Genomic DNA, 26595 nt, shown 5'->3' on the forward strand with positions numbered 1-26595 from the left:
TAGTACAAGGGGACAAGGATGGATCGATTTGCATTCTTCTGCATGCTGACCTCCAGTTGAACCAGTACCATTTCTTGAAAAGGCTATCTTTTATCCAATGGATATTTTCAGCCCCTTTGTGGAGGATCAAGTGGCCATAGGTGTGTGGGTTCATTTCTGGATCTTCAATCCTGTTCCATTGATCTGCCTGCCTGTCACTGTACCAATACCATGCAGTTTTTAACACTATTGGTTGGTAGTATTACTTGAGGTCAGGGATACTGATTCCCCCAGAATTTCTTTTGTTGTGGAGAATAGATTTAGCTATCCTGGGTTTTTTGTTATTCCAGATGAATTTGAGAATTGCTCTTTCTACTCTATGAAGAATTGAGTTGGGATTTTGATGGGTATTGCGTTGAATTTGAATATTGCTTTTGGCAAAATGGCCATTTTAACTATATTAATCCTGCTGATCCATGAGCATGGGAGGTTTTTCCATTTTTTGAGGTCTTCTTCAACTTCCTTCTTCAGAGTCTTGAAGTTCTTGTCATACAGATCTTTCATATGTTTGGTAAGAATCACCCTAAGGTACTTTATACTGTTTGTGGCTATTGTGAAGGGTGTTAGTTCCATAATTTCTTTCTCAGTCTGCTTATCCTTTGAGTATAGGAAGGCTACTGATTTGCTTGAGTTGATTTTATAACCAGCCACTTTGCTGAAGTTGTTTATCAGCTGTAGGAGTTCTCTAGTGGAGTTTTTTGGGTCACTTAAGTAGACTATCATATCATCTGCAAATAATGATAGTTTGACTTCTTCCTTTCCAATTTATATCCCTTTGACCCCCTTATGTTCTCTAATTGCCTGAGCTAGTACCTCAAGTACAATATTGAAAAGATAAGGAGAAAGGGGGCCACCCTGTCTAGTCCCTGATTTTAGTGGGATTCCTTCAAGTTTCTCTCCTTTTAATTTGATGCTGGCTACCAGTTTGCTGTATATTGCTTTTACTATGTTTAGGTATGGGCCTTGAATTCCTGTTCTTTCCAAGACTTTAAGCCTGAAAGAATGCTGAATTTTGTCAAATGCTTTTTCAGCATCCAATGAAATGACCATGTGGGTTTTTTTTCCTTTGAGTTTGTTTATGTAGTGGATTGCATTGATGGATTTCCATATATTGAACCAACCCTGCATCCCTGGGATAAAGCCTACTTGATCATGGTGGACGATCGTTTTTATGTGTTCTTGGATTCGGTTGGCAAGAATTTTATTAAGTATTTTTGAATCGATGTTCGTAAGGGAAATTGCTCTGTATTTCTCTTTCTTTGTTGGATCTTTGTGTGGTTTTGGTATCAGCGTAATTGTGGCTTCATAGAATGAGTTGGGTAGTGTTCCTTCTGCTTCTATTTTGTGGAATAGTTTGAAGAGTATTGGTGTTAGGTCTTCTTTGAATGTCTGATAGAATTCTGCACTGAAGCCATCTGGTCCTGTGCTTTTTTTGGTTGGAAGGCATTCGATGAACCCTTCTATTTCTTTAGGGGTTATAGGACTGTTTAGATGATCTATTTGGTCCTGATTTAATTTTGGTATTTGTTATCCATCTAGGAAATTGTCCATTCCCTCCAGATTCTCCAGTTGTGTTGAGTATAGGTTTTTGTAGTAGGATCGGATGAGTTTTTGAATTTCCTCAGTTTCAGTTGTTATATCTCCCTTTTCATTTCTAATTTTGTTAATTTAGATACTGTCTCTGTGCCCTTTGGTCAGTCTGGCTAAGGGTCTATCTATCTTGTTGATTTTCTCAAAAAACTAGCTCCTGGGTTTGTTGATTCTTTTTATGGTTCTCTTTGTTTCCACTTGACTGATTTCAGCCCTGAGTTTGATGATTTCCTGTTTTCTACTCCTCCTGGGTGAATTGGCTTCTTTTTGTTCCAGGGCTTTCAGTTGTGTCATTAAGCTGCTATTGTATGCTCTCTCCATTTTCTTTTTGGAGGCACTCAGGGCTATGAGTTTTTGTCTTAGCACTGCTTTCATTGTGTCCCAAAGATTTGTGTATGTTGTGCCTTCATTTTCATTAAATTCTAAAAAGTCTCTGATTTATTTCTTTATTTCTTCTTTGGTCAAGGTGTCATTGAGTAGATTATTGTTCAGCCTCCATGTGTATGTGGGCTTTCTGTTGTTTTTGTTGTCATTGAAGACCACTCTTACTCTATACTGATCCGATAGGAGGAATGGGATTAGTTCGATCTTTTTATATTTGTTGAGGTCTGTCTTGTAACCAATTATATGGTCGATTTTGGAGAAGGTACCATGAGGTGCTGAGAAAAAGGTATATTGTTTTCTTTTAGGGTGGAATGTTCTATAAATATCAGTCAAGTCTTATTGGTCCAAAGCGTCAATTAGTTTTATTGTGTCCCTGTTTAGTTTCTGTTTTCCTGATCGGTCCCTTGAGGAGAGTGGAGTGTTGAAGTCACCCACAATTATTGTGTTAGGTGCAATGTGTGCTTTGAGCTTCAGTAAAGTTTCTTTTACAAATGAGGGTGCCCTTGCATTTGGCGCATAGATTTTCAGAATTGAAAGTTCTTCTTGGTGGATTTTTCCTTTGACCAGCAAGAAGTGTCCTTCTGTATCTCTATTGAAGACTTTAGGTTGAAAGTCAATTTTATCTGATATTAGAATGGCTACTCCAGCTCATTTCCTGAGACCATTGGCTTGTAAAATTTTCTTTCACCTTTTACTCTATGGTAGTTTTGTCTTTGACATTGAGTTGTGTTTCCTGTATGCAGCATAATGTAGAGTCCTGTTTCTTTATCCAGTCTGTTTGTCTGTCTTTTTATTGGGGAGTTGAGTCCATTGACGTTAAAGAGATATTAAGGAATAGTGATTATTACTTCATGTCATTTTCGATGTTATTTTTAGATTTGAGTGGTTATCTTCTTTTGGGATTGATGAAAGAAGGTAACTATCTTGTTTTTTTCCAGGGTGTCGTTTCCCTCCTTGTATTGGAGTTTTCCTCCTATTATTCTTTGTAGAGCTGGGTTTGAAGAAAGATATTGTGTAAATTTGGTTTTGTCATGGAATATCTTGGTTTCTCCATCTATTGTGATTGAGAGTTTTGCTGGGTATAGTAGTCTTGGCTGACATTTGTGTTCTCTTAGAGTCTGCATGAGATCTGCCCAGGATCTTCTAGCTTTTATGGTCTCTGGTGAGAAGTCTGGTGTGATTCTGATAGGTCTTCCTTTATATGTTACTTGGCCTTTTTCTATTGCTGCCTTTAATATTCTTTCTTTGTTTAGTACATTTGGGGTTTTGATAATTATGTGACAAGAGGTATTCCTGCTCAGGTCCAGTCTGTTTGGAGTTTTGTAGGCTTCTTGTATATTCATGGGCATCTCTCTCTTTAAGTTGGGAAAGTTTTCTTCCATAACTTTGTTGAAGATATTTGCTGGCCCTTTCAGCTGTAAATCTTCACTCTCATCTATACCTATAATCCTTAGGTTTGGTCTTCTCATTGTGTCCTGGATTTCCTGGATGTTCTGGGATACAAGCTATTTGCATTTTGCGTTTTCTTTGACTGTTGAGTCCATGGTTTCTGTGGTATCTTCGGAATCTGAGGTTCTTTCTTCCATCTCTTGTATTCTGTTGTTGATATTTGCATCTATGGCCCCTGATTACTTCTCAAGGTTTTCTATCTCCAAAGTTGTCTCCTTTTGTGATTTCTTAGGTGTTTCTACGTCTGGTTTTAGATCCTGGATGGTTTTGCTTAGCTCCTTCACTTGCTTGTTTGTGTTTTCCTATAATTCTTTAAGAGATTTTTGTGTTTCCACTTTCATGACTTCTGCTGTTTGACCCACTTTCTCCTGCATTTCTTTAATCTTTTTTTTTTGTGTGTTTCTTCTTTATTGCCTCTATCTCTTGAGCATTATTCTCCTGAATTTCTTTAGGTGATTTTTGTGTTTCTATTATATGGGTTTCTAGCTTATTCATGTTCCCCTGTAATTCTTTAAGAGACTCATTTATGTCCTTTTTGTGTTCTTCTAGCAGCATCATGAACAGTGATTTTAAATCCAAATCTTGTTTTTCTGGTGTGTTTGTGTAATTACGACTTGCTAATGTTGGAGAGTTTGGTCCACACGCTGCCATATTGCCTATATTTCTGTTAGTAGCATTCCTGCTTTTGACCTTTGCCATCTTGTTATTTGTGGCGTTAGTTGGTCTTGTCTCTGGCTGGTATTTGTGCCTCCTGTGAGGCTATATGGCTATTTCTGCAACCCTGGATGGCTGGGTTTCCCCTGTTACAGATTGCTAATGTGCTGCCCTCCTCTTGGGTGCCCTTGCAGCCCTAGTGTGCCTTGCCCCAGGTTATCTGTGTGAACCAGGTGGTACCTGTTTGCTCCTTCAGTGAGTGTTGATGGTCTATGCTGTGGGACCTTTCCTGAGTGCTGGTCACTCTGCTGGGCAGCCTATCTCCCAACTGGGTTGGTGCACACAAGGCTAGCCTAGCTGCTGAGGCCCTGAGTCTAGGAAAAAGCCTGGCAGGTTAAGGCCTGAGCAAAGTTCCCCTTGGGCTATGACTGTTAATTGGTTCTGTCAGGTGGGCTTGACGGTGGAGTGTGAGTGTGCTCCCTGAAAGTGCCTTGAGAGTCTGCTAGGCTAACAACCTCCTGGCTCGGTTGGCACAAAGATGGCCCACTGAGCATCCCAGGGCCTGGGGTCAGTCTAAGGCCTGTCCATCTGAGACCCCCGCTATGTTAGCCTCAGGCTATGACTCTTAGCTGACTTTGCCTGCTAGAACTCTCTGGCATCCTGTAGTCAAAATGGCAGTGGACTAGCTGGGCCAGGCAAACAACCTCCTGGCTGGGTTTGCACACTGATGCCCCCCCCAACCCCTGAACAGCCCTGGGCCTGGGTGCAGGCCAATGCCCATCGGACTTAGACTCGGCAATGTTGGCCTTGGTTTATATTTGCGTACCTCAGTCTTTCTGATTTCTCTGGTGTCTGAGATCCAAGATGGTGGATTCTCGTAACTGACTGGTGGGAGGCATAGTTCTGATATAGCTCCTGTGGGGTGAAAGGCGCTGTAATCTGCCAATGCTTCCCGCCTGGCTGGCCAGCGAAGGTCAGTGGTAGCAGGCACAAGGCCTGCCTGGACCCTGTCACCTTGGTACCACTGCTGATGGCCCTTCAGCTGGACCAGCTGCTGCTGCAGCTGCAGCTGCTGCCCTACATAAATATTTTTAAGATAATGAGTATACCCCAAAGTTGCTAAAAATCAATGCCATGAACATATAGAAAATATTTAGAATGATTAATTGTCAACAGTTATTTGGTAATATACACCAGTAAAAATGAAAATGGTCAGGTCACCATGACTGTTTCAGGAAGCTTTTCTTTTCTTTTTTTTTTTATTCGATATATTCTTTATTTACATTTCAAATGATTTTCCCTTTCCTGGACACCCCTCCCTGAAAGTCCCATAAGCCCTCTTCCCTCCCCCTGATCCTCCATCCACCACTTCCCTCTTCTCTGTTCTGGTATTCCCCCACACTGCTGCACTGAGCCTTTCCAGAATCAGGGGCCTCTGCTTCCTTCTTCTTAGACATCATTTGTTATGTGGATTGTGTCTTGGGTATTCTAAGCTTCTAGGCTAATATCCGCTTATCAGTGAGTGTATACCATGAGTGTTCTTTTGAGACTGGGTTTCCTCACTTAGGATGACATTCTCCAGCTCCATACATTTGTCTAAGAATTTCATGAATTCATTGTTTCTAATGGCTGAATAGTACTCCATTGTGTGTATATATACCACATTTTTTGCATCTATTCCTCCATTGCGGGGCATCTAGCTTCTTTCCAGCTTCTGGCTATTATAAATAGGGCTGCTATGAACATAGTGGAACATGTATCCTTATAACATGTTGGGGAATCCTCTGGGTATATGCCCAGGAGTGGTATAGCAGGGTCCTCCAGAAGTGTCATGCCCAGTTTTCTGAGGAAATGCCAGACTGATTTCCAGAGTGGTTGTACCAGCTTGCAATCCCATCAAGAGTGGAGGAATGTTCCTCTTTCTCCACATCCTTGCCAACACCTACTGTCTCCTGAGTTTTTAATCTTATCCTTTCTGACTGGTGTGATGTGAAATCTCAGCATTGTTTTGATTTGCATTTCCCTAATGACTAATGATGTTGAACATTTCTCAATGTGCTTCTCATTAAGAAGTACTTCAGGTTAAAATTTTTTGTTTAGCTCTGTACCCCATTCTAATAGGGTTATTTGGCTTTGTGGGGGTCTAACTTCTTGAGTTCTTTGTATAAATTGGATATTAGCCCTCTGTCGGATGTAGGGTTGGTGAAGATCTATTCCCAATTTATTGGTTGCCATTTTATCCTTTTGACAGTGTCCTTTGCCTTACAGAAACTTTGTAATTTTATGAGGTCCCATTTGTCAATTCTTGATATTAGAGTATAAGCTATTGGTGTTCTGTTCAGGAACTCCCACCCCCCCTACATCCCCCCCTCCGTGCCCATGTCCTCAAGGGTCTTACCCAGTTTCTTTTCTATTAGTTTCAGTATGTCTGGCTTTATGTGGAGGTACTTGATCCACTTGATGTTGAGCTTAGTACAAGGAGATAAGAATGGATCAATTTGCATTCTTCTGCAGGCTGACCTCCAATTGAACCAGCACCATTTGTTGAAAAGGCTATCTTTTTTTCCACTGTATGTTTTCAGTTTCTTTGTTGAAGATCAAGTGACCATAGGTGTGTGGGTTCATTTCTGGGTCTTCAATCACATTCCATTGATCCACCTGCCTCTCACTGTACTAATACCATGAAGTTTTTAAGACTGTTGCTCTGTAGTCTTGCTTGAGGTCCCAGATACTGATTTTCCCAGATGTTCTTTTACTGTTGAGTATAGTTTCAGTTATCCTGGGTATTTTGTTATTCCAGATGAATTTGAGAATTTCCCTTTCTACCTCTATGAAGAACGGAGTTGGGATTTTGATGGGGATTGCATTGAATCTATATATTGCTTTTGACAAGATGGCCATTTTTACTATATTAATCCTGCCAATACACAAGCATTGAAGATTTTTCCATTTTATGTGGTTTTCTTCCATTTCCTTCTTCAGAGACTTGAAGTTCTTGTCATACAGATCTTTCACTTGTTTGGTTAGAGTCACACCAAGATACTTTATATTGTTTGTGGCTATTGTGAAGGGTGTCATTTCCCTAATTTATTTCTTAGCCAGCTTATATTTTGAGAATAGGAAGGCTACTAATTTGCTTGAGTTGATTTTATAACCAGCCACTATGCTGATGTTGTTTGTCAGCTATAGGAGTTCTCTGGTGGAGTTTTTTGGATCACATAAGTATATTATCATGCCATTTGCAAATAGTGATGGTTTGACTTCTTCCTTTCCAATTTGTATCCCTTTGACCTCCTTATGTTGTCTAATTGCTCTTGCTATTATATATCTTTGTAATTTACTTTGTAAGCTACTATATGTCTTTGTAATTACTATGTACCCAAATTGCTCTATGCTATATATCCTCAAGTATTATATATCTCTTAACATCAATGGACTCAATTACCCAATAAAACAAAATAGACTAACAGACTGGATACTTAAACAGGACCTTACATTTTGCTGCATACAGGAAACATACCTCAGTGTCAAAGACAAACACTACCTCAGAGTAAAAGGCTTGAAAACAATTTTACAAGCATATGATCTCAGGAAACAAGCCAGAGTAGCCATTATAATATCAAATAAAATTGACTTTTAATCTAAAGTCATCAAAAGAGACAGGGAAGCTCACTTCTTGTGGGTCAAAGTAAAAACCCATCAAAAATAACTCTCAACTCTGAATATCTATGCTCCAAATGCAAAGGCACCCTCATTTGTAAAGAAACTTTACTAAAGCTCAAAGCACACATTGTACCTAACACAATAATTGTGGGTGACTTCAACACTCTATTCTCCTCAACGTACAGATCAGGAAAACAGAAACTAAACAGGGACACAGTAAAACTAATTGAAATTTTGGACCAATTGTATTTAACAGATATATAGAGAAGATTATATCCTAAAGCAAAACAATACACTTTTTCTCAGCACCTCATGGTACCTTCTCCAAAATAGGCCATATAATTTGTCACAAGACAGACTTCAACAAATATAAGAATATCGAACTAATCCCATGCCTCCTATCAGATCACTATGGAATAAGAGGGGTCTTCAATAGCAACAAAAACAACAGAAACCCCACATACAAATGGAGGCTGAACAATACTCTACTCAATGATACCTTGGTCAAAGAAGAAATGAAAAAGAAATCAAAAACTTTTTAGAATTTAATGAAAATGAAGGCACAACATTCCCAAATCTATGGAACACAATGCAAACAGTGCTAAGAGGAAAACTCATAGCCCTGAGTGCCTCCAACAAGAATTTCTAGAGAGCACACACTAGCAGCTTAAAGGCACACCTGGAAGCTGTGGAACAAAGAGAAGCTAATTCACCCAGGAGGAGTAGAAGGCAGGAAATAATCAAACTCAGGGCTGAAATCAATCAAGTGGAAACAAAGATAACCGTACAAAGAATCAACAAAACCAGGAGCTGGTTCTTTGGAAAAATCAACAAGATAGATAAACCCTCAGCCAGACTAACCAAAGGGCACAGAGACAGTATCCAAATTAAGAAAATTAGAAATGAAAAGGGAGATATAACAACAGAAACAGAGGAAATTCAAAAAAATCATCAGATCCTACTACAAAAAGCCTATACTCAGCACTACTGGAGAATCTGGAGGGAATGGACAATTTCCTAGACAGATACCAAACACCAAAATTAAATCAGGATCAAATAGATCATCTAAATGGTCCCATAACCCCTAAAGAAATAGAGGGGCTCATAGAAAGTTTTCCAACCAGAAAAAGGACAGGACCAGATGGTTTTAGTGCAGAATTCTATTAGATCTTCAAAGAACTTCAGACCAATTTCTCTTATAACCATCAATGCAAAAATACTCAATAAAATTCTTGATAACCAAATCCAAGAACACATCAAAATGATCATTCACCATGATTAAGTAGGCTTCATCTCAGGAATGCAGGGATGCTTCAATATATGGAAATCTATCAATGCAATCCAGTACATAAACAAACTCAAAAAAAAACCCACATGGCCATTTCACTAGATGCTGAAAAAAGCATTTGACAAAATTCAGCATCCTTTCATGCTAAAAGTCTTGGAAAGAACAGGAATTCCAGGCCCATACCTAAACATAGTAAAAGCAATATACAGCAAACTGGCAGCCAACATCAAACTAAATGAAGAGAATCCTGAAGCAATTCCACTAAAATCACGGACTAGATAAGGTTGCCCCTTCTCTCCATATCTTTCCTGGAAGCCTTTTAAGAAATGAATATGAATATTTCTTCAAGAATCATGGGAGGCAGTGGCAAGCAAAATATCTATGAGTTTAAAACTAGTCTGGTCAAAAGAGGGAAATCCAGGACAGCCAGGGCTACATAGACAAACACCACCTCAAAAAAGTAAATAAAAAACAAATATCAAAAACAAATCTATCACAAATATTATAGGTGCCCTCCTGGGTGGTTGCTTTGTGAAAGCATTTTTCTTCAGCTGGCCATACATTACCCATCTGAAACATCAATCCTCTGGGGCCAGTAGTAACTGTAAAAGAGATTTATCCTAACTTGAGGAACTGTACACAAAAGAAAACCATGTTTACATATAGCTTCAATGGAATTATAAATGGTATGCCTGAGGAAATGTTTTATTCCCTCTGTTTGACGATTACCTTACAGTTTCATGTGTTTTTCTGCCCGATGTGCATGCATTTTCATGAAATAGCAAGATTTTGCTAAGCATCATTGATACCCTGGGGTAGCTTAGGCAGCCTGCACTCCTACTTGCTACGTTATTATTTCCCTTCCAGAAAGGTGATTCTAATGAAACCTGAAGCCAAAGTCTCTGTTTTTAGTTTCCCTTCAAGGTTTTATAAACTTAGTGTCTCATTAATGATGCACAAGTAGATAACATTTCAGGACAGGCTAAGTAAGCTTCCTTTCTATATTCTGATCTAGGCTTCCTTTATATTTTTTTCAAGTCCACAAATTTCTGTATCATCAATTCCTGTAAATGTATCTTCCTGTGGAATAATAGTTGTATTGTGTAACTGTAATCATAAAAGAGATTTGTATATTTTAAGTTTATCATCTATCTATCATCTATCAATCATCAATCATCAATCATCTATCTATCTATCTATCTATCTATCTATCTGTATATCTGTCATATAAGTATCATTTATTTAGTTTTGTAATACTGGAGAAGGCTGTGGAAAATGAATTGGTCTCATGCCAACCTTATTATTCCAAGGGCAATGACTCCCCCTAGAGCACCTGGCATGACAGGTGTCTAAAACTCTCTTTAGAGCCTATAAGGAGATTATATTATCCAGCATCTGTGAAAGCTGATATAAACCATTGTGAAGTGAAAATCCAGGATCTTCACAGGCAAGCTGCATCTTTCCCTTGGTGGCTGACATGAGTGCACTGGTGCATCCCACCAGGCCAGAAGGGGACTGAGAGAATCAACCATGTCAAAATTGGTGCTTGCAGAACAGTGTGCCATCATCACTTTAATTATTATAATGTGAAAGCACTGAATGAGAAATCCCAAAGAGCAACTAAAATGTCATTTTTTGTTGAATAAAAGAAATGAATGGAGGTACAGATTTATCGAATGATACATGGATTGGCTCATTAAATAGTATTACTATTTGTCAAGTGGAGAACTAAGGCTCAGAAACCTTATCCAATTTTTCTTCATCATAGCATTATTCAAATAACTAATTTGATATCAGACAGAGAGTACCAGGAATATTAAATCATATAATGATATACTAAAGAGTGATGTCTAATAGAAATATAAAATACATATTATCTGACAGAATTTAGGCATGATTTAGTCAGCTTAATCAGTTACCAGACTTTTATGATTTTATTGGGATATATGAGTTAACTGTTAGACTAAAAACACATTTACAACCGGCTAAAATGTAGCACAGCAAATAAGTTTGAAATTCAGATCTATTTATTATTTGTGCAGAGTATATTAAACTCGTTGAAATCTCAGACTAACTTTAATAACAGCATGTATTTGCCTGTTCACTGACATAATTGAACTGCTGATCATTTTGTCTCACCAGCAACCCCACCGCGACTCCCAACCAGGGCCAGCTCTTTTCTACTGACCAGGCAGAAGAGCCAGCTCTCCTGAGTGTTACAGCTGAGGAAGATGGCCAGTTCTTTCAGTCTCAAGGCCTTGGGACCAGATCTTGCAGCTTCCATTGATGGTAAGGTACAAGGGAAAGAAAAGGTACAAGGGTAAGGAAAGGTAAAGGGGTGTCTCTTTATCCCCTAGGTCACCATTACACAGCAGACAAATGGTAGGGATGCATCAAGGCTGGCTCATGTGGGCTCCAGCTATCAGGATCAGGTCTATTGTGCTGCCTAGGTGAGGTGCAGAGTGTGTTCTGAATGCTGCAGCTGGTGAGGAGCAGAGCCAATTCTGCTCTCATGATCCCAGAGATAGGTCTTCTGCCTTCAGCAGGGAGTGAGGGTTGAGGAGATAGTGGGTATCTCTCCCTGGTCCATGCCACCACATGGGAGAAAGAGATGGGGCAACCTCTCCTATTCTCATAGCCTCAGCTCCACCACACCTGCAACTCTTCAGTATTACAGCTGGCTATGAGGAGAAGCATCTCTCCAGCTGTCCTGCCCCCAGGGCTCGCTCACCCACAAGGCCCAGGTGAATGATGGCCAGTTATGCACAGTCCTGAGATATCAACATGTCCCTGCAGAACAGCCCAGACCACAGACATCTACTTGGACTTTGACCCCTGATGCTCCAGGGCGACAGACCCAGACATGACCTCCAGTGGCAACATAGGCCAGTATGTCATCATGGTTCCAGGGGTTATCACCAGCTACTCACATCAGGCTGTTCCTCACTACCCTAGAATATCTAGGTCTTCATTTCTTCATTCTGTGCCTATCTTTTTGTTTCTTTCTCTTTCATTTCTCTACCACTTACTTGCTTCTCTTATTCACCCAGAGGTCACTGGCTGTCTTGTGTCATCTCAGGAGTGGTCTCAGGAGTACTATGCCTTGCTTGTCCATTATGGTGCCAGGCAGGGATATTCTCAGACACGGTCTGCCCTCCCAGGCTAGCACATCACCAGAATGTTTTAGAATGGTGGTCATCTCAGCCTTGCTCCTCTACTGGCCTACCAGAATGGCACCTTGCAAGGATCATCTGCCTTGAGCTCACTCTCACCCAAGGCCCAAGGTCTAATATGAGGTTGTTCTAACTTTGGATTGCTTTTTATTCTGGGAGCCTATTTGGGCCTGTCTGGAGTCTGATTGGTGCTCATATCAGGCTAGCACCCTGTCACAGCCTCCTGACCCTGAACTAAGGGTTGTATCATACTTGCCCCCAAAAGCATACATGGGCTGATCCATGGCCCCTGGCACATATATAGCATAGGACTGCCTTGTATGGACTCAGTGGGAGAAGATGTTACTACTAATCCTGTAGAGACTTGGTTCCCCAGGGAAGGGATATGCTGGGGAGGGGGGCTGAGGGTTGATTGGTGGGTAGGTTTGCATCCTCTCAGAGGCACAGAGAATGGAGCATGGGGTGGATCACTCTGGGAGCAGGGATTGGGAAGGGGGGCAATATTTGGAACCAAAGTAAAAACAATAGAACAAACAAAGAAAAGAAAACAATATAGATTTGAATAACCCTGTGCTATTACAGAAGACAACTTCAGAGATGTGTGCATGTGTGTATGTGTGTGTGTGTGTTTGTGTATGTGTCTGTCTGTCTGTGTGTCCATGATGATTTTGAATTTGAGAAACAAAAAGGTAATAGTCAACAATATTTTCTTTAAGAAAACAAGATTCCAATTGAAAATTAGAAAGCAAAAATGTAAAACATTAGAAGAGACATCCCATCTACATGGCAACTCCTATACATAAAGCTCAGAGTTTGCTATGAGATTGTGTTTCTTATTAATAGCAGAATCTGCACCTGAAAAATCTCATCAACATGACTGACTAAATAGGAGCTGAACAAGGACAAAACCACTAGTTATATTAGAATGAATGAGTGAAATAACACAGGGCCTCAGCCCTTTACAAAATTCTCAGGCAACTAAAGAATGCTGAGACTTGAAGAAACAGTCTATCCCAGAGAAGAACTCACCAATTTGTTGCCCAATTCCAAATAGTGATCCTTGAAAACACATATATCAGCAACAAAATGCAAACTGATCAAATTACTTAATATATTTAGGATCATATTTGTACATGTATATCCATATGAACCTATAAATACAATTAAGAAAAAAAAGAAGCCATGAATTAGAGAGAGATCAAGGAGGATCAAGGAGGTTATAGTACAGTTTGGATGGAAGAAATGAGAAGATAGGGTAATAAAGTAACTATATTGTACTCTCAAAATAGAAAAGCCAATAATTTTAATCAATAATAATAACAATAATAACCATCTGTTAGAGAAGAGTAGTTGTCGGTGATAGCCTCTTTTTTCCTCCTACTGTCTTCAGAGCTTCTTCCTTTTTAATACAATTATAATTGTAGTTGTTTCTCAAACATTTTTGGATTTGTTTGTCTCATGAATTAGCTAAAACTATCCCCTTTGTTTGGAGTTACTTTGTGGGCTGAGGTAAAAATATTGGCTAGCCTTTAAAAATGAGCACTTTCTGTAGGAAAAAACTTCTATCAACCGTAGAATACAGAGAAAGCTCAGCTCTGTTCAAATATTCATGTAATTATTTATATCAGATACATCATAGTTATGTGATTCAGGAACATAAATCACCCATGATCGAGCTGTACCTGTTAGACTGGAAAAATGGATATGCTGTGTATATTTTAACTCACACAGAATGCTTACCAGTATATGTATCAGCTTGAAAGCTTCTGGACTAATACATATAAACTGTTCCTTTGGAAAGTATAGTACATAGCACTGCTTCAGTGACTAAGAACCTAAATTTAGATTGCCCAGAAACCCAGAGTTAAATCAAATACTACTGTCTTAAAAACCAAAAAACCCAAACCAACCAACCAACCAACCAACCAACCACAGTCCCCCCGCCCATAAAAGAAACAGAAAAAAAGCAGTAAAATGAATGACTCCTATACTCTTAGCCCAGTCCTTTCTGCAGTCAGCAGACAGGAACAAGTACAGAGACCCACAGCCTCTGCATAGACTAATAGATCTTGGAACATTCACCTCTTAATAAGATGTCTCTATTAATCCCTCCTCTCCAGGTCAGGGCTCAGGGAATACCACAAAACAGGAAAGAAAGGTTGTAAGGGACAGAGAAGATGGAGTAAACCAAAAAAAAATGTCCACTGAACATAATCAAATCTTATATGCACTCACAGAGCATGAGACAACGTGCACTGGGCCTCCACAGATCTGCACCATGTCTTCTGTGTATATATTATGGCTTCCGGTTCAATGGTTTTTAAGGAATCTTTGAATGTGTGAACAAGTGGGATGCTGTATCTTTTTCCTTCTTTTGGTCTCCTTTACTTCTGTTTCTTTTGTCCAACTCCAATGTGTTAGGTTTTATTTTATCTTATTTATTGTATATATTGTATATATAAAAGTTGATAGGAAAATACTTTTAATATTATATTATTATAATATATTATGATAATATTTATTATATATTTTGTTATCATTTAGAAGTCTGTTGGCTTTCTAATGAGAGGTAGATGAAAGAGGAGTAATGGTTATTCTGGGAGAAGTGAAGAGAAAGAAAATAATCAGTATATATTGTGTGAGGAAAAATATTTTCAGTAAAGAAAAGATATAAAGAAAACATTAAAGTAAAAGGGGCTATCCATTTGAGAGTGAGGAGGGAGAGAAAGATGTTGAGGGGGAAAAAATTGGGAGAGGCTTAGAGGAAAGAAAGTGAAAGGGGATAATGATACAATTACATTTTAATGAAAATTTACAAATTTACTATCAGATTAGAATTCATTTTCTAAGCTAATTTTCATTGCAACACAAAAATGAAAATTTATATTGCATCTCATTGCTTTATTTTTCCAAAGTAAATGTGGCAATAGTTGAAAGGCTATTGATAATATATTCCATGAAAATATTTTAAATACAGAAAAATACTTAATAGTTGTTCCATTAAACATTGCTTTGCAGTTTACATTAACTGTAACTGCCCACAGTTACATCAAACAGGTTACCTGGAAGGGAAGCTGGGGTGTATGGGAAGGTGGCAAAAAGAGATGAAGACCAAGATAACATTGCTGTTCAAGGTATCAAAGTTTAATGAAGAACTCCAAATATACAGGCAGGGAAAAACCCTTCCCCAAAGGCTGGAAGCTTCTCAACAGAACCCTTCAGTTGCTCCACAGGTGGCTAATGTTTCTCAGGAAACTGCATGTCCTTGAAGAACAATGGCTTCACCTTGGTCTGAGCATTCCACCCTAGGTGGAGTGGATTATGGCTCACACAGGAGTTCTGGCTCAAATGCTGGGAGAGAAATTTCACATTGGTTATGTCCTGCCAGGTGACATGGCACCTCAATAAGGCTCTCTACAATTAACTATACAAAGGGAAATATTATGATTTTAACAGCGAATCTCCTGACTCTCTCTGTCTCTCTCTGTCTCTCTCTGTCTCTCTCTGTCTCTCTCTCTCTCTCTCTCTCTCTCTCTCTCTCTCTCTCTCTGTCTCTCTCTCTATCTCTCTCTCTCTTTCTCGCTCTCTCTCTCTCTGTATATATATAATACTTAACAATAGATGAATAGATGACTTTCTACTTCAGGCAAATATACTATGATTAATGGTATTATGCAAGGAGAAGGCACATTGTCTTTCTCAGGCAAGAAAGGCAGGATGCCACAATATTACCTCTTCTATTATGATTATATGATAGATTATGATGTGTAAAATTGCATCCAATATTAACCCTTACATTTTTAAAAAAAACTTGATATTATTAGACTTTTCAAATTTTGTTAAAATTTATCCTTTCAATTTTGTTCATTTTTGGCTAAAACTATTACTAACCAAATAGCATGTCAAATTTCTAATGTTACACTACAAAATAACAAAATTATCTTATATGTATTTTGGTAAAACTATTTAATGACAGGATCATAAACAATGCATAATCTCATTCTATATTCCAATTAAAAACCCAGAGAAACATCAAAGACTGAAATATTCTTAAATTAAAAGAATAACGTCTTTAGTCTTATTGATATGAATGGAACAATAAATTGTTAAGCATTGATTAAAGTGAATAGTTTACAATGTAGTTTAATACATAATAAAATGAATTTTGTATTTTAATCAATAACCTTTGCCTAGTGAGTGAGTAATCTACTTTGATTTATAATTAACTGTAGAATCATTTAAAATATTTGATCTACTCTAAAATTGCTATATCTATTTTTGACAAATAATTTATATGCTCATATGTCCCAAGAACTGTTGGTAGTAGAACTATGATGACCAGATATACACAGCTCAGTTATTGGAAATTTATTTGTTAATTCCTTGTTGATAGTATAAACAGAAAAATAAGAGGAAAGTTAGATATTATGTTGATGTATAATTATTTCAAGAAGTGAATGGATAATGCTGTTTTATGGAGGTCACTCTCAACAGGAGATAGTTAAATAGATGATAGGGTTCCTCACTGGTTTTGTGGAGTGACTGCTGCACTGCCTCGTATCCAAGATTTAGATGTGAGCCTATAATAGACTTTAAATAAAGTAAGACTATAATTCAATTTTGAAAGCACAACATGTCAAATATATAATTTGTACTGTTTGAGTTCCATGAGTAAAAAGCTATATAAAAGTACTAAATTCTCCAAAAATTCTCTCCCCTCCCCTATTCCTGCCTAAAATAAGATACAATATGCCTCCTTTCTAAAGCACTTTGATTTTTTCCAAGCCGAATAAGGTACCAGTGCTTCTGAAGTCATTCCCAATCCAGTTTTATTCTTCTAAAATTTCAGCTTTGCAGTTTTCTAACCATGAATTATAAAAAGATGAGAATCTGTGCTCTTTCTTTCAATTTATTGTTTTTGTTTTATATGATAATAGGAAAACTTAGTTATTTTTCTCTCTGACTCTCTACTCTGATGTGATATGCACTGCAAACACTAATTAGTTTGTTGCAAAAATATCTAAGCAACTTAAATTCATCAGAAATCAATTACTAAGCCCAATTCTGAAGTCTGCAACAGCACAGATTGTTTCTTGATCTTGGGTCTCATGATACATCACTGGAACTCACTTTATAGACCAGACTGGCCTTGAAATAACAGAAATTAATTTGCTTCTGCCTCGCCAGTGCTCAGATTGAAGGCATTAGACACCCAATATTATAATCATAATGATTTATTTGACTTTGTAAATAATGAAAATCTGTATGAAAGACAACTCAACTTCTGTATTACAATATTGCTAACCACTGAGAATATTTTCCTTCATTATATTTATAAAGATAAAGCAAGCAGATTCCATTTTTTATAGTGACAGCCAAAGAAACTGGTTTTCAGACTATGGTCTAATAGATGATATATACAATCATAACTGTTTTTCTATCAAGAATAATCATTTAAAGTAAATTGTTTCTGTTAGGTAAACTATATTATTATATTAAGAAAATCATAATGAGTACAATAAAGATCTTAGAAGTATTTAACTTCATGATTATGTTTTTTATTGCAAATTTTGTTGTTAAGGTATGAAGCAATACAAATCCACTTTGTCATATGAAATTTTGGTGACAGTTAAGTGTTTTGATTTTTGATGAGTGATGTGTAATTCTCTTTGAAATGTAGCTCACATGATTTTTAGTGATATTGACATTTGTTGAAACTTTGTATATTTGGTGACTTTATGTGTGTATTTTGAATTTTTACTACACATTGGTTAATTGATTAATAGTTGATCTTCTTGGGTCATATTTATATCCCTAATATTTCTCATAGTCAAATGAGGATTTAGAGATTAGGTTTGCACAGATGGATTGATATTTAATTATTTCCCTCAGAAGCTTAATATCCTGCTCTTGCCAGGGTATAGTTTCCCTCATTGTACTGGTGCTTTCCCCCTATTAACCTTTGTAGGTCTGGGTTTGTAGAAAGATATTGTGTAAATTTGGTTTTGTCGTGGAATATCTTGGTTTCTCCATCTATAGTAATTGAGAGTTTCGCTGGGTATAGTAGTCTTGGCTGGCATTTGTGCAGGTGTTGGCGAGGATGTGGAGAAAGAGGAACACTCTTCCACTGCTGGTAGGATTGCAAGATGGTGCAATCACTTTGGAAATCAGTCTGGCGGTTCCTCAGAAAACTGGGCATGTCACTTCCTGAGGACCCTGTTATACCACTACTGGGCATATAACCAGAGGACTCTTCAGCATGCAATAGGACACATGCTCCACTATGTTCATAGCAGCCCTATTTGTAGTAGCCAGAAGCTGGAAAGAACCTAGATGTCCTTCAACGGAGGAATGGATACAAAAAATGTGGTATATTTATACAATGGAGTACTATTCAGCCATTAGAAACAATGAATTCATGAAATTCTTAGACAAATGGATGGAGCTGGAGAACATCATACTAAGTGAGGTAACCCAGTCTCAAAAGATCAATCATGGTATGCACTCACTGATAAGTGGATATTAGCCTAGAAACTTTGAATACCCAGGACATAATCCACAAATTAAATGATGTCCAAAAAGAATGGAGGAGTGGGCCCTGGTTCTGGAAAGACTCAGTGCAAGAGTATAGGGGAATTCCAGAACAAGGAAGTGGGAAGGAGTAGATGGAAAAATAAATAAATAAATAATAAAAAATGTAAACAAATAAAAAAAATATTTCCCTCAAAAAGAAAACTGGCATCCCAGTATTACCAAGTTGATCCACATAATCACCTTTAAAAATACATACTGTTTTGTGCACATTGTGCATTATTGATCAGTTTTGATTAAGTGGATAAAATAATTGCAATAATAGAGCTGACAATTTTCCTTATTTTCCTTTTTATTTATTTATTTATTTATTTATTTATTTATATTTACATTGCAAATGATTTCCCCTTTTCTGGGTCCCCACTCCCCGCAAGTCCCATAAGCCCTCTTCCGTCCCCCTATTCTTCCATCCACCGCTTCCCACCTCCCTGTTCTGGAATTCCCCTATACTCTTTTTTTTTTTTAATTCAGTATATTTTTTATTTACATTTCAAATGATTTCCCCTTTCCTAGCCCCCCCACTCCCCAAAAGTCCCGTAAGTCCCCTTCTCTCCCCCTGTCCTCCCACCCACCCCTCCACACTTCCCCGTTCTGGTTTTGCTGAATACTGCTTCATTGAGTCTTTCCAGAACAAGGGGCCACTTTTCTTCTTGTACCTCATTTGATGTGTAGATTATGTTTTGGGTATTCCAGGTTTCTAGGTTAATATCCACTTATTAGTGAGTGCATACCATGATTCACCTTTTGTGTCTGGGTTGCCTCACTTAGTATGATGTTCTCTAGCTCCATCCATTTGCCTAAGAATTTCATGAATTCATTGTTTCTAATGGCTGAATAGTACTCCATTGTGTAGATGTACCACATTTTTTGCATCCACTCTTCTGTTGAGGGATACCTGGGTTCTTTACAGCATCTGGCAATTATAAATAGGGCTGCTATGAACATAGTAGAGCATGTATCCTTATTACATGGTGGGGAATCCTCTGGGTATATGCCCAGGAGTGGTATAGCAGGATCTTCTGGAAGTGAGGTGCCCAGTTTTCAGAGGAACCGCCGGACTGATTTCCAGAGTAGTTGTGCCAATTTGCAAACCCAACAGCAGTGGAGGAGTGTTCCTCTTTCTCCACACCCTCTCCAACACCTGTTATCTCTGGAATTTTTAATCTTAGCCATTCTGACTGGTGTAAGGTGAAATCTCAGGGTTGTTTTGATTTGCATTTCCCTAATGACCAATGAAGTTGAGCATTTTTTAAGATGCTTCTCCGCCATCTGATGTTCTTCAGGTGAGAATTCTTTGTTTAACTCTGTACCCCATTTTTAAATAGGGTTGCTGGTTCAACTGGAGGTCAGCATGCAGAAGAATACGAATTGATCCATCCTTGTCTCCTTGTACTAAGCTCAAATCCAAATGGATCAAGGACCTCCACATAAAGCCAGACACTCTGAAGTTCATAGAAAAGAAACTGGGGAAGACCCTTGAGGACATCGGTACAGGGAGAAAGTTTCTGAACAGAACACCAATAGCGTATGCTCTAAGAGCAAGAATTGACAAATGGGACCTCATAAAATTACAAAGTTTCTGTAAGGCAAAGGACACCATCAAGAGGACAAATCGGCAACCAACAAATTGGGAAAAGATCTTCACCAATCCTACATCAGATAGAGGGTTAATATCCAATATATATAAAGAACTCAAAAAGTTAGACAATTTTCAATTTTTAAAAAATTATTTGTGTTTATATGTCTGGGTTCATGAACGTGTGTGTATATATGTATATATGTGTGACTGTGTGAGCATAGAGTCCAGTGAACACATAGGATATGGTGAACTGGAGTCATACACAGGACTTAGTGCAATGTTTCCATGACTTGCTATATTGATGCTTGGATATGAATGAGGGAATAATGATTTAACATTAAGTGCCCTTTACCTCAGAGTGATTTCCTAGCCAAGGTTTGAAGCCATCACAAATAATTGTATGAGATACAAAGTGATATTTTGTTATACATATCTGTAGTATAATGCTCTATCAGTATAATTAGCCTGTGCTTCACCTAGGACATTTATAATTTATTTGGCAAGGGTATGCAGAAACATCTGATTTTGAAATGGCTTGAGAATTATTGTTAACTAAAGTCCCTAAAGAGTAGCAGTCTCAATTTCTATAAGAACATTTCCTTTTCAGATTCTTAAAGAGTAACATATAGGAAACATAAACTATGTTACTTCTATTAGTTTCCATTTTTTCAGTGCACAAAGCAGTCCTTTAGAACATAGTAGGTATACTCATTTTTGAATTTTGGAGGTAGAATACGTGACTATATCTATCGTGTTGTACTTAACACTGTAATCCTTTATTGGGAATGTAGAAAATAAAGTTACATGTGAAAAGGTGAAGACTGAGAGTCTGGGCCATACTTTGGGTAGACAATTTCTTTTCGTAGGTATTGATTATTGTAGAATCTTATCTGATTATCATGTGTAACTACAACTTGTCTATCATGACACAGGCTTCTCATTATATATGTCTCATATGTGTATGTATGTTAATAAACATGCATTGTATAATCTAAATCTATTTCTCTATTCACCTTCCTGCTTACCTTTATAAATGCAGTGAAGATTTTTGTACATATAAATGTCCCAAGGCTTTGAGAATTGGCATAGTGAGCTGGTGCATGTGCTGCTGTAATCATGTAGTGAATAAACAGCTGGCAGTGTGGGGGATGTCCTTACTTATTTCTGGCTATAATTCCTGTCCCGAGGCACTACTATAGCACTGGGTAATGGTTGCTGAATGTCCATTCATCCAATGGAATGCATAATATGTGAATCTGCCTGGGGATACAACAGCGAAAATGACACAACCAGCTAAAATTGTTTGGAGTCATGTAATATACATTGAGCTTGGCAAAGATAGGAAGTTGGTCATAAGCTCAGGCAGAGGATAATTGGCTTAGGACAAAAAAATTGATGAGACTAGGTCACGGTAAAAGATCTGGATAATATAGCCTACTCAGTTAATGGTTTTATTCAATCTAAGCTTGTGTGCAATATCATACAGTACTTCCTTTGTTTCCCCACTATAGAAATTCTAGAAACATAATGAGATACTATAATAAAAAAAACATAGAAGGAAAAAAAGCAATGGGGAGAGGAAGAAAAACACTTCAGGTGCCAAAAATTCATTTTCTGGGCATGCATTTTAATGTAAGCTACAGGGTGCATTATGACCCCCCAGTGGCAGAGAGTTAAGATGTCTGCTGGCTGACAAAATAGTGAACTTCTAGACACTCTAATTAAAGTCAAGAGCAAAATTTACAGGCAGACATTTATGAAATATGCAAAGTCAAAAGTCTCTTATTTTTCTTTGTACAGAGCTTTCTTTTTTCAAATACAGTGATTAAGAACAGAAAGTCTTAGTAGGAAAAAAAGTGTAATTGTCATGCATTCATGGTATGTGATGCTGAAGGGTTTTCCATGGTAGGTGATGAACGCTTAATAAATAATTATTCCTAGTAGGTAGTGAGTGAACCAGCACAAAATACTGTATCTGTAAGGAAAGTGTCCAGAATACCCTTTATGATTTGTAAATAAAACTACATTCTCTTCTGTCAGAAAAAGAAGGCACCCATTAGAAGTCACACTTTGCTTTCAAAATTGGTTCTGAAACATCACTATTGATATTCTGATCCTTTAGCTGACTGGGCAAGTATTATTAATTTTCCTTGAGGTATGGGATCATTGAGACATGGGCCATATTTGATACTTGGTTTATATTTTGCCAAGATGACTGAGGGATAACTGGAAAGTAGGGAGGAGATAATGAACATTTACATGTCAAGAAAGGATTTTCTAAGGTCCTCACTTGGATCTGTTGCTAACCACTGTATCAAATCTGCCTGTCTATGCTCATGATTTTTCTGAACAACAATAATATGTATATGTTATTATTACATGTATCAGATTATTTCCCATGTGGACTGGGGGCAATCCGCTGCTAGGGACTGATAAATTCGCCCCTTAGTGATGAAATGCCATCTCTGTAACTTTAGTTTGAGTTGTATCACATTTTGCATCCCTGTTTATCATTCTCTCTGATTTCAACAACATCCTAACCCTCTATTTATTTTGGTAAGTACAAGAAAGCTAATGGAATAAACTGGTTTTGCCAAAGTGTTTTAATTTTCCTTTGTGGCTTAGGTTTGTCATATTCAAAGTTATGTCAGGCCTGGGGAGATGGCATGGTTAACAGAGTAAGTGCTGCACAACTTAGATGACCTGAGCTTAGATATTCAGAGCTCACATGTATCAGCAAGTGGTAACAAATATTTATTATCCTGTTGGTCCTGAGGGAGAATGGGAGGCAGATACAAGAGAACTACTGGAAAGTTGAGGGTCAGTTCACTCTACCTTTCACAGCATCAACTATGTTAGCCTGTTACAAACAAGGTAGAGGTGAAGAGTTACTGCATTGTACTCTGACAACCACATATCTGTTTTTTGGACACTAATGCCTCTACTCATAAAAAGTATGTGTGCATACTCACATAACACAGATACACACCTACACACGCATACACACACACACACACACACAGAGAGAGAGAGAGAGAGAGAGAGAGAGAGACAGAGAGAGAGAGACAGACAGAGAGAGAGAGAGAGAGAGAGAGAGAGAGAGAGAGAGACTGACTGACTGACTGACTGACTGACTGAGAGACAGCAAAGAGAAAGACTGAGAGAGGAGAGAGCCAGCAAAGTGAAAGTCTGAGAGAGACAGAAGGAGAAATATTATCAATAACAAAGTGAACCAACATTTGAGTTTGTCTGTTACATTTCCCTTCTAGACTTCACATCTAATTTCTGAGACTGACTATTTCTCAGAAGTGAAAGATCAAATTTTAATATATCCACAGGATTAGCCAAAAGCCAAAATGGTATTGTATCAGAGCTACTCCCCTGCTTTTAAAGAAGACTCTTTCTGAAATTAGAGGAGATATTAACACTTGGCAGAAAAGAGAACATGTAATTCTACACAGGGAAAAGCCAAAAAGGTTCTAGGTTTATTCTAGTACTGTGCATATGATTCCCTTGATGTCCTTTCCAAAGCATAGATGCTTATTCATCTGACTTTCAATTTTATGGATTTATGAGTGAAGCAGTGTCTATTTCTTGTCAGTTTTGCATATGTAGTTCAATTCATAGAAATATAGCCCACCATAGATCAGTTGTTTAGTAATATGTACCAAACAAATGAGAGAAGATTTGACTTTTGGGAAAAGATTTTTTTCCCAATGGAATATTGTCCTTCAGCATAGACAAAATGTTCCATTTCGTGGATGAGATAGCTGGGATTGCCTTAGCTCAGTGTTTGTTCAGATTCAGTGACGCTAAACTGGTGTTGGTGGGTCTATCTTGTACAGTAAGCTAGGATATCTAGGTGGTTATATGATTGATTTTTGTTCAAAGATGATGCTCAATTGAGAGTGAAACTGAGCCTAGTTCTCCTTGATCCTTCTGTCATCCTGGAGAGGTGTATTGTAATCACTGTCACAGACACTGGCTTTTTGCCAGTGTACTTGGTGCTGTGATAGCATTTAGGTTGTTACTCAAAATTACGGTCTCACACACTTTTCTCATGACAAAAAATTCCTATGATAAAAGGGATAATTAGATATACAGCCAAATAGTACTTCCTTCACATTTGCTTAAGGACAAGAATATTTTAGTTTCAAATAGAAACCATTTTGTTCTAAAATAAGATTGGTAACTATGAAATCAGGTACGATGTAATTTGAGAGAAACCAGCTCAATATTATAACAGGATTTTCTTATCATGCTTCCTCCAGATGTTACAGCTGTCACTTAGGCCATGCCAATGTCTGGTGTCATGCCAGTTTGATGCAAGTTGGTTTCACTTGTCACCCTTTCAATTTCCCAGATGGCCTCAATTTTAAAGGGCATATTAGCATTATCATAGCAATCTAAAAGTGTGTCTTGGCTTGAATTTAAGCTCATATTGTTTCTAAGTTGCAAGTGTAATGAAATACCAGTGAGATAAAAGAATTTTATTTTATGCATATGACATCAAATACTCTAATCTCTGACCAAATAATTGAAAGTAAAATAAAATAAATAAATAAAATAAATAAAAAGATTGTTCTCTGAGGGACACTGCAGTGTAGCATCAAATAGAATTAGTTGTCCCTTTTTAAAAATACTGGACTGAATAGCAGGTAGAGGGGTTCTTTCCCTTGTTTATTAAAATAAAAACATACCTATTATATGTACATAAATAGTTTAAATGCTAATTTGTAGAAGAATAAAGATCTTTGTGACGAAATTGAAATACACAAAACAATATGGTATTCTAAATCAAATTATAAACCAACAAATTACTTTGTTAGTTTTTAATGATTTGTTAATGTCTTCAAACATCCTCAAAATATAAATATTTACCTCAGCATCTTTAGATAACATCTACGTATACATTGTATTATTGCTTAGTATCACATGGTTAGGTTTTTTTTAATAAGTATGTTTGTGTTTAAGATGAAGGATCATGTCTAAATACCACTGGTTTCTAAGAACATTATTTGGTTCTCTTAGTCATCTGTAACTAATCTGTGTATATTTATAAATAAGAACTAGAAACATTTTGAGGGATGTATTTTGAAATATCATCTCACTATAGAGTGTAATTAGCTCTCTAACGTGTGATTTCTTATTTCAGCATCTTGAGTGTTGTGATTACAGGTATGTTCTATATCACCTGACTAGCAGCATCTATTAGTGTTTGTATATATAGCACTTTGACACTTCTATTGTCCTAGAAACTCGGAGTTTTACTTTTTTATCTTACATAAATTAGAATAGTGATTTGTAGTTCATTGGGTGGTTTTAAAGACATAGAAATAATAAAACTATAACAGAACACTATTACTGTGGAATGTGGTAAATATGTCAGAGTAAACACAGTTTCTCAACGATCTCATGTACTTAAAATCAGCAACATTTAGTTTTAAAACTTCACAGACACACACAGACACACACACACACACACACACACACAGAGAGAGAGAGAGAGAGAGAGAGAGAGAGAGAGAGAGAGAGAGAGAGAGAGAGAGAAGCAAAAACAAACAAACAAAAAAACCAAATGCTTGTTTTATTGGAGAAAGTAGGGAACTATGTCTGGCTTTATAACACAATTAAAGGAAAGTTGCATTGATGGAATAGTTTCAAATCTACATGTCCATAGTACAACGTTAGAAGAATATAAGTTGGCAATGCATTAGCTATATGAATTTGGCTGTTCTCATTTGATTCTACTATAGGAAATAAAAGTAAAGTTTCAAACAGTGATTACTAAAGGCAAGGAGGTATCAGATAGGTCTGTGAAAGGATTGCTTCCATACTAAATAGTTATGGAAGAAATCATGGACATGATTTGGCACAGCTGAGGGCACAGATCTGCATTTTATAAGTATGATTTCTTTAGCTGCAGTTCTGTTGCCTTGAAGAAAGTTAGCATAGTAAAAAGAAATTAAAACCAAACCAAACCAACAAACCAACCAACCAAAGAAACAACAAACAAAAATAACAAAACAAACAAACAAACAAAAAACCCAAAGATTGGAAGAAGAAGCGTCAAAAGCAAGAGAGGAAAATTGTATGTTCTCTCCACAGATTGTATGGAAAGACACTGAATGAGGGCACTGAGAAGGCTTTGCTCCTAAGCTGAATTCTCATTGACCTCTCATTGT

This window comes from Apodemus sylvaticus, chromosome 4 (assembly GCF_947179515.1).
Source record: "Apodemus sylvaticus chromosome 4, mApoSyl1.1, whole genome shotgun sequence".
NCBI classification, from domain to species: domain Eukaryota; kingdom Metazoa; phylum Chordata; class Mammalia; order Rodentia; family Muridae; genus Apodemus; species Apodemus sylvaticus.